This window comes from Rhagoletis zephyria, unplaced genomic scaffold, assembly GCF_001687245.7.
Source record: "Rhagoletis zephyria isolate East Lansing unplaced genomic scaffold, Rhagoletis_zephyria_1.1 Rzeph_scaffold_01949, whole genome shotgun sequence".
Classification (NCBI taxonomy): Eukaryota; Metazoa; Arthropoda; class Insecta; order Diptera; family Tephritidae; genus Rhagoletis; species Rhagoletis zephyria.
This window is the reverse complement of record NW_016159033.1, coordinates 8,266-18,796: the sequence shown is the minus strand read 5'-3', so window position 1 is coordinate 18,796 and position 10,531 is coordinate 8,266. Positions and strand designations below refer to the sequence as shown.

Sequence of the window (10,531 nt, the reverse complement as noted above, 5' to 3'; positions counted from 1 at the left end):
GTACAGTATGTAATAAATAAATAAACGTTTTAAAATTCATAAACTGCACTTTATTTACATAAAAATTAACAGAACTCAAACACTTTTAACCGACTTTAAAAAAAGGGGAGGTTATCAATTCGCCGGAATACGTAACTTTGGACCACGTGAACCGATTTCAATAATCATTTTTTTGTAGAAAGATGGTACCTCAAGGTTCGTCCCGTAATTTGGTTTAGAGATCCGATGATTGGATCACGAAGAAATTAACGGTACCCCTAAATTTGAATATAAGAATTTAAGTCCGTTGTGTTCTTTCCTTAAAAACTACTTGTTTAATAAAAAGTGCTATAAACTCAAGATGCGCTCAACTTTCAAAAGTACCTAAGAAAAAATTTTAAATAAGACTCAGTAAAAATAAATTTATTGATTCCATGAATTTTTGCACTTTTATGTTCCTTTTTTCGATTTCTGGTTTCTGGCTTTCGATAGAGATGGTGATTTTTCACGATTTCTAATTTTTTTTTAATATTTCGAATACCGAAAAAATTAACTGAACTCTCAAGAAAAACGAAAAATGTATATAAAACGACGGACGAGAAATGGAAAAGAAATTTTCTTCTACCAAAATTTCTTAAATCAGTTTGCAGCTCTCAAGAAAAAAATGCTCGTATATTCATTTCCTCATGAAAATTTACAGCAAAAGCAAAGCGCTTTTTCAAGCAACAGAAATTATAATAAATATTTCTTATAATTTCCTTGAGAGCTGGATTCTTAGCTTTAAGATACAGTTTTTATTTGAGGTTATTAGCTTTAGGGGGGGTTTGAACCCCAAAACCCACCCCTTGTGTGCGCTAATGACGCCAGTACACATCATATTCCACATCTTTGAATGTACTGATAAAATCTTCTGCTTTAAAAAAAATATTTCTTCTAGCGATCAGGTAGCATGAATTTGATGAAATGTCATAATTTTATCAAATGTCAAACGGTTAGCAACAACAACGAATATCATTAAATGGAACTACCTTCTTTTATGTATCATGGGTGAGGCGAGGTGTTAGAAAATTGTGAAAAATTTATGATTTTGCATTCGTTTTCTTACTTTTTGGCAGCTAGACACTAATTTTAAACAATTTTTATTAATTTCATGCAGTTCTGACGTCGTGAATACTAAACACAAGCTCGAAAAGCTGATTTTACTTATGAGAGCAAATCCCAATACTCAGTTGGCACGATCTGAGCTATTGGTAGTTTTAAAATATTTTAAATAGATTTGGCTCACAAACGCCACTTTAGACAGTCCGAAGTTTTTTAATAAATCTGTAGACAAATTTCTTAAATACAAGTATTGTATGTTAAAATCAATAATGATAGAATACAAGATTGCGCCAATCGAGCTGAGAGCAACTGGCTGTGACGTCAACAAATACCAGAATGAGAGAGCAAGACGAGCTCGAGAAGAAAAAGAGAGAGAAGCATCGAACAAAAGGCAGTATTGCCAAGTTTTGAATTTGAAAAAGCACCAAATTTTTATTGGTGTATTTTATGGACTTTATATGCAGATATAATTTTATTGTAAGGATGCCGATTCAAATTAATAAAAACTAGTAATAATCCCCGAAAATCGGTGGTCTAAAAAATATGCATATTTCTTTATTCTAAAAACAACATACATTGCTATTGGTAGTTAACTTTAACTTGGTATTTGGGCAAGATCGTACTCTACTCAATACGCCATGCGTTAAGCAATCCTCTTGCTAGGGTCTGACCTTGACACTTATTTATTGTTATTGCGAACGCTACAATAATTTTGAATTGGCGATGTTTAAATACAAAAGCAAGTGTTGATTCGCTGGGCTGTTAATTTATATGGGATAGTATAATTAGAATCACATGTTTAAAGTCCATTAACTAACCCTTTATATGTACATATTTGTATTGCGGCATCCAAACAATTACATTGCAATTCTTTAACTATTGGGCGAGACCATTAACTAACCCTTCATATGTACATATTTAAGTTGTAGATTAACATCACAACTGCTCTAACTTTTAGTATCAAGTCATGAGGCGCAACTCCCCTACTTCTACTTGCTCCTGTGGATATTCAGAAACGACAGTAGATATCGACGCCATTTCTACTCCGGACAACATATTAACCATTTCTTTATTAACTATCGTACAGTGCTTATTTTGTGGACACGAAATGGATCGATCCTTCAAGTGGTTTTGATTAATTACACCAGGCTGGGGTTCAAATACACAATCGGCTAAATCTCGCAAAATAAGCTCTTGTAGCACCAATCTTAATTTTTGAGTTTGGGGAGAGTTCTCGCCCTTCTGCAGAGAACTTATAAAATAGAGAAGACGCAAATTTTGGTTGCATCGAACATTTGTCTGAAACGTTTAGAGGACGGAATGTCACCATTCTATTTTAACATTTCGAGGTTTCTTAACATTTGAAATTTAACATTTTTGTGGATTTCTCACCAAATGCTCTTTCAACAATGTCGCTTGAATGTTCCTTTAATGTAGCTTGAACCTTGTCAGATTGTTGCGGGGGCAGATAAGTTATTTCAATAAGTTCAATATTTCAATATAATATTGAATTAGTAAATGTATGGATGGATGTACATCCTTTTCTATCAGTTTTCCAATTAGGTATTTTTTATTATTATAATTGGAGAAGGCGATTTTTTCTCCCTTTCTCCTGTCTCTATTATATATATGCCAAACATGTAAGTATCAAATGTCAAATATGAAAATGTAAATATGTATGGATATATACAGTATGTACATATGTAAATGCTAATAATTGCGCCAAATATGTAAGTATCAAATGTCAAATATAAAAATGTAAATATGTATGGATATATACAGTATGTACATATGTAAAAGCCAATAATTGCGCCACATATTGACATTCGTCAAATCTTTCTTGTCGTCGCTTGAAAGAGGTCGTATTTTCGCAAAGTTTTTCTTAAAATGCCGCCGGTTCGGAAATGTCGCGTTCGCGACTGCAGCAGCTCCAACGCCCAGACTAGGATGTTCGCCTTCCCCCAGGATCCTCATCTGGCCAAGAAGTGGAAGGACAACATTGGAGTCACCCCTGCTGATGGCCACTTTGCGTTCACCAACGCCTTCATATGCGAGCACCATTTCGAGGAGGAGGCAGTAGGACCGAAGCTGCTGAAGAGGAATGCGGTGCCCACTCTGCATCTGGGTAAGTCTCAATATTTAGTTGCATGAATGCATTTATAGGTGTGTACATATGTGTATACATTCGTATGTATGTAAATATGTAGTCATTTGTATGCACATATGTATACATTAATCTAGATGGTGTATCTAATGCTAGATGGTGTACATCTAATGCTAGATGGTGTATGTTGACTTAAATTGAACAAATTAAATTGAAATTAAATAAATTCAAGTAAAATAAAATAAAATACATTTAAATAAAATAGAATAAGTTAAAATAAAATAAAATTAATTCAAATAAAATAAAATAAAATAAATTCAAATAAAATAAAGTAAAATAAAATATATTTAAATAAAGTAAAATTAAATAAATAAAATAAAATAAGTTAAAATAAAATAAAATTAATTCAAATAAAATAAAATAAAATAAATTCAAATAAAATGAAATAGAATATATTTAAATAAATTAAAATAAAATAAAGAAAAATAAAATAAATTTAAGTAAAATAATACAAAGTTGAAATACAAATAAAATTAAAATAAATGTATGAATGTGAATGTATTTATAATGTATATCTTAATACATGTTTACATGTGTATATGCACATATGTATGAATATATGTATATGTAGCGCCGTATACATAAACATACGTCCATACATATGTGAAATATATGTCCCTTATTGTAGATAACTCCTGCTAGGTTGATTTTAATGCCGTTTAATTTCATGGTATAGGGGTATAGATCCATTATAACATGTAATATGTTAATTGTAGGTTCCGCAAGACTCCCCCCTCCCCACCCGTATCATCCCGTGCAACTGAGTAGAAGTTGTTGCGTCAAGGGTTGCACCTCAGACCAATGTTGCCACTTATCCAATCGGCGCGGTGGTTGATAAAATTTTAGATTTTTAGATTTTGTCATCGCCGCGACGCAAATCAACTTGTGGACGGCTCATGTTTGTAGCGGGGCAAGTGTGCAAGGTGCGCACGAATTTATGAATGGTAGTTTTTACGTTTATGAATGAATGTCTTGCTCGTGAGAACCGGGAGTTCGGGGAATAGTAAGCGCAGTGTCTGTATGTTTTCATTTGTAGTATTTGTATGTATGTAAATACATAAGTTTATATGTATTTGGTTTTTGATGTTCATAGATTGATTAGAGTAATTAGAAGCGATTGCATTTTTGTTTGCATGAACACTAATCAATTATGTACGCGTATGCATATGTACATACATATATGTATTTATGTATGCACATAGTTTGTTTACCTGTTCATATGCACATTTATATCTATGTATTATTCACAAGTAAATATTAAATTAAACATATGATCATAACCATTTAATTTAATATTTCTATGATTTCGATTTTTTTTTGCCAAATATATTTTTTTTAAAGATAAATATACCAAAAAAGTACTAAAATTGGTCAAAAACATTTTTAATACATGTACCTAAAAAATGAACAATCTATGGAATATGGGTGTTTCCAGCGGAAGGTCCACCACGACAAAAAAATAAAAGTTTTTATCTAACGTATTTACGGGCCGATTTGTCTGCTTTTTAAAATATATACTGGCTATGTAAGTAGAATCATCTTTGCATAAAATGGTCTTCCTAGGTGGTGCCAAGGTCGAGATATTTCGAAAAACCGTATTTATGGTCTGATTTGGTTCGAATTTGGCGTATGTGGTTGAAACATAATAAATCATAGATTTCTAATAAATTGACCCTGAATTGGCGCTGAAGTCAAAATATAAAGTATATTCTACATAAAATACATGTTTTATTTGCGTTAAAAATTCATTTAAAAGCAATATTAACAAAAATATAACGATGGAAATTTATGTCACGTGACGCCACGTCACGTCACGTTTCACACTTGGGGTTGTAAAAGAGAATTGAAACAATTTGCATTAATTCAAAAAACTCTAAAAACAACTAGAATTGCTCCAAATCATATTAAAATAAGTTTCATGAAAATAGCCATCCACAATTCGCAGAGTTTTGCGATTTTGTAAGAAAAGAAAAAATCAACTTCCATTTTTTGTCACGTAACGACACTCTCTTTAAATGCTTATATTTCAGGACCAAGCAGTTCGATTGATTTCATTTTTCGGTTAAATATAGAGCTAATTATGTGCTCAAAAAAAAAAGTTAAAGAAAACAAATGGTATTCCTTTTTTGTATCACATTGAAATCGTACGACTGTCACGTGCGCCACCATGGGAATGCCCATATGTAAAATATGCAAATGGTATTGGGCATCAATTAATCGGAATGGTTTTGCATCAAATAATTCCGGTTCTAATTCGCTTTATCGCTCAAAACTTTAGTTTCTTATCATTATAATTGTTTTGCATATAAAAAAGCAAAAATTTAAAAAATAATTAAAAATTGGCAATATTAAGTAAAAATATCATAATTCCGATTTACTACCCTGCAACACGGAGTATATCAATATACATATTGCTAGACATTATTTTGTGCCGCTAACAGTGAATTTAACAGAATCAACCACCAAAAAATCTGCAAAAAGTGGAATCCGTGGTTAAAACCTTCTAAATCGGTTAAGTTCCGACACTCAATAGTTTCCATTTGTTGTTTGCATCTTCTCTATTTTATAAGTTCTCTGCATATTCATGTATATTTTTTTATAAAATTAATATAATTAAATTATATTAAATGTACTTTAATATTAGTTAGAATTGCTGATTTGCATATCTGCATGACCATTTGTTAAATATAATTTAAAATATATATTCATTCAGTTTTAAGTAGCAATATTCGCTCTAAGCCGAAATTTACTACCTCTATGCCGACAAACTATATTACGCCTTACACTCGACTTCGTCTTGGTCATACAATTATCACCCATTCCCATTTACTTCAAGGCGCTGATGCCAGGGGATGCCCGTTTTGTAACCTTCCACTCAGCGTGAACCATCTTTTGTCATCCTGCTCCACACTCCAATCCCAGAGACATCATTACTTTAAAAATGCGGATCCTATTCAGTTGTTAAAAGATCCCACAGATGATAACATAACAAGGATATACAAATACCTAAAAGATTCCGACCTGCTTCGTCGTATCTAATATTTTATGCCACATTCCAGCCGAAAGCCTGCGATGCTAGTGCTGCGTTAGTTTGTAAGTTTATATGATAATTGAATTGTTATGTAAACTCTTATAAAAATAAAAATAAAAATACGCAAGTACTTACAGTACTACAAGTATACAGAGAGAAGATTTGCTACTCCCTTTCGGCAGCAGCGAATATCTCTCGTACGCGATGAGAGAGATGGTGGAGTAATAGCAAGTATGTCAAGTATTTACTCTCTCAACGCCAAGTAGTGTATGCAGTGTTGCCAGAACTTTTTGGACGAACCGGCTAAATTGGCAAATAAAACCGGCTAAAAACGGCTAATATGTTTCAACTAAATTTCACATGTTTTATTTAAATAAATCACGAGTAAAAAGAAAGGAAAAAATTTTGCCAGCAAGAATTTGCAATTAGGAAAAACATATGATTGTGGCACATGGTTGGATTTTTTGTCGACGATAATTTGAATAAACAAGTTCGTTAAATTTAAAAATTTACAAACTGGAGCGATTTTAAAATGAAAAACGTAAGTTAATACTTGTTTACTTAATTAATTTAGTTAATCCAATGATTTGAAAGGTACTCGGCAGAAAAAAACTGTATTCTTAATCCGAATGCAATCTCAACCAGAGTCGATATAGTAAACCCGACAAAGAAATTGAAACGTATGTTGAAGAAAGTCGGACTGACAAGATATATACACGCATATCCTGTTTTTTGCCCCTCTGAATGTGGTATTATAAGAGAAGCTACTCGAGCTTAGCATTTATGAGGAGCTGAAGGTGAAATTCAAAAAAGGCTATCAAACATTTTGGCTGCAGGCAGAAATACCCGAAAAATAACCTGGGCTGTAGGAAATGGTGGCATGCCTTGTCGAAAAAATTTTTAGGGACGTTTAGGGTTCGAACGATACTATCGATATTGAGTAAGTATCGATACTCAGGGTATAAAAATGAGTACTTTAATACTCGATACCTTATTTGGTGATTTTACTCGATACTTTGCCAAGTACTCGTAGTATCGAATACTTTTTAAAAAACACACTTTTTAAATTTTTTCTTCCATTGCTTTCTTTGCTTATATGGATTACTATCATTCAATTTTGTCCATCACTTAAAATAAACTGAAATTGCGTGTAGTCTGTTGCATATCATAAGCCAAATAAGTTAAAGTTTAATGGCCATATTCATAAAAAATAGAGTAGGTTTAAAGAGCTTAATAAAATGACATGTTTATACATTTTTCAGTTTATAAACCTTTTTTATTTTTTATGAATAAGGCCATAAAACTTTGCGCAAAGTTCACGAAAATGCAGAATTTTTAGAAACTTTTTGGGTATGCAGTTTTGTAACCTATTCAAATTTACGTGTAGCCAAAGTATTACGTGTAGCCTACTACCGTTGACTTTTAATTCAAACTTGCACATTATTATACTAAAATTGAAAATGCATACCCAAAAAGTTAAAAAAAAATGTCTTAATAAAAATTGAAATTCGTGAGAGTATATATATATATATATATATATATATATATATATATATATATATCTATTTGTATGTATGTATGTACATTTAACATTAAAATTACTTCTAACGTGAAAGTAAGTTCTGCAATGAAATAAAAATCAAATATTTTAAATTTATATTGTTTTATTTTCAGAAAATAACTAGATATACGATTGAAGAATAGATTATTTTAAGTATCCCAAAAAACGTATTTTAATGAGTCCGATACTGAGTAGTATCGATACTTTTTCCCTGATACTTTTAGGGTATCGATACCATGAGCTCGATGCCAGAATGAGTACTCAGTATCGATACCAAAGTCTGAAATTTCGAACCCTAGGGACGTTAAAAATCTAATAACCAAAAAGGAGCAGATTAAACATCACAGAACGGGGAGATTTGTGGTTATTCCTTACAAAACTTAAACCAAATATTGATAATTTGCTGTGAATACATCAAACACTTCCCTCCCATTAAAATTATGCTTATTTTTTTAATTGTTGATTTGAATTGTTTAAGGCGCGTTGCGTTATTAATGTTTAATTTTAATTCTATGAAGTCTGTTATGATATTATTTTAATAAATAGAACACAAGAATATACACTATTTTGATAGTTACTACTTCGAATTTAGAATTGGAGCACAGCCGCAAGGAAAATTTCCATCGTTAGATCTATTCTTCACATTTTTTACGAATTTTAGGCGAGACCGATAAAATACAAGATTGTGCTGATTGATGTGAAATTCGGGAGTAACGTGAATATAACGTCAACGCAGATGAGAGAGGTGGAGAAAGCTGAGATAGATCTATATGTACATATGTGCATATTATACAGGCAATACACAAAATCAGCTATGACGTCACATTTCTGTCAAAATTTTCAAGAGAGAGTTAGCGGTATCACAATCAGCGCCACCTTCATATTCACCATGTATTCGTTTCACCATGAGTTTTGGGAATATGGTAGAAATGTAGCAGGGTATCCACTGAAACCAAAATAATTTTTGAAAGGGGTAGACGAGGAAAAAGTCAGGGAACCTCTGGTTTAAATGGATAGCCTAATTAATTTCGACACCCACATGCATGTAAGTCAAACCAATAATAGTTGTGTTTGTTTACCCATTTTCAGTAAAATCCAGTAAAAATTGTTACAAATTTTCATGTTTTGGCCTTTTCGAACGCAAAAACTTGCAAAGTAGGGAAAATAAGAGAGCGAAAACTATAGCTTAAGTTGCAAGTTTTTACAGTCGGCTATTCTAGCCGACAGTTCAAACTGCATTCTACTGCGGAGAAAACCAAACGTTGAGTGACCAGAAGGCTGCACTACCTGCCACCACCAAGTGCGCCTCTTTTTTTCACCAGCAGTAAGGTTAGGGTAGCCATCGGGGAGGCAAAAGCCTCCAAAGCTATCGGACCCGAAAGAATTTTCATATTGATGCTAAAAAAAATTGGCTCTTGCGGGAGTGGACTATCTAACCAAGGTCCTCAACCTGTCTGTAGTCACTCTCATCATTCCAGACATCTGGAAAATGGGAAGAGTGGTCCCACCGCTTAAATCGGGTAAACCGTCTAACAAAGGAGAGTCTTATCGCCCGATAACCCTCCTTTCATCGGTAGAGAAGACACTAGGGGTCCTTCTACACCCTCGCGATACAATCCACCTGACCCCAGCGAAGCATCAGCCTGGGTTACGTAAAGTGCACAGCACAATAACAGCACTTAACGCCATAAACACTCAGATAACTCGTGGCCTTGACCGAAAACGCCCCTGTCCTATCCCCCCCAATGGTTTAATTATTTTTCAAAGCTCCCTCAACCACCAGAGGGAGTCACTATAGTCACTTATGCTGACGATTGCTCGATAATGGCGTCTGGGAATGGAATTGATGATTTGTGCTCGCCGAGCTTTCTCGCTTCTTCATTGCAAGGAGCCTTACCCTCTCCCCTAAAAAATCGTGGGCAACTTTATTCACCACTTGAACGAAGGAGGTCAGACTGCAGCTGGGTATTCACATCGATGGCGAACCAATACCACCGGTGAATAATTCAAAAATCCTCGGAGTCCCCTTCCACGGTCTTCTCTCCTTCTCGGCGCATACAACCGCAATTGTCAACAGAGTACAGAGCCGCAACATTGTCCTCAAGTCGTTGGCCGGCTGCACTTGGGGCAAAGACAAAGAAACGTTATTACGTTTGTTCCACACGCCTTTCGGGTTGTTTCGGTAATTAGAGTGTAAAAATAAGTTACTCTCTCACAAGTGCCAAAATGTGTCTATTGCAAGGAGTCTTACCCTCTCCCCTACAAAATCCTGGGTATTTTATTCACCACCTGGACGAAGGTCAGACTGGGTAGTGATAGCACGATATACGAGTACCGAGTGCAGAATATCGATACTTTTCATGAGTACAGTACGAGTAAAGATCGAGAATACTAAAAAGTATCGACGAGCTAAAAACTTTTCGAAATAAAGCCTTTGTAAGCATTAAGTCGGCCGCTGTGGCGTAGTGGTAATCGTGGTCAAAGCAACATCGCAAAAAATATAGAAAAAGGTTTTTCTTAACAGCGGTCGTCCCTCGACAGGCAATGGCAAACCTTCGAGTGTATTTCTGCTAGGGTTGCCAGATTTTGAAACGGCGAAAGGAGTGCATTTATATTTTCGATAGAAAAAAAGCAGTACATGACATAAAAAAGGAGTACAATTTTTTTTTAATTTTTTGTGCAATTTATTGTTACA

At 33.8% G+C, this 10,531-nt stretch overlaps 1 long non-coding RNA gene across 1 annotated transcript; it reads right to left on the bottom strand.

The window, feature by feature from the left end:
- Nucleotides 1-1,529: 1,529 nt before the first annotated feature.
- On the bottom strand, nt 1,530-10,266 carry LOC108365653 (uncharacterized). Its single transcript, XR_001847979.1, has 3 exons — nt 10,254-10,266; nt 6,131-6,133; nt 1,530-1,746 (listed from the first exon to the last, which is right to left on the bottom strand). It is a non-coding gene; the product is annotated as an uncharacterized LOC108365653 (long non-coding RNA).
- Nucleotides 10,267-10,531: the final 265 nt, after the last annotated feature.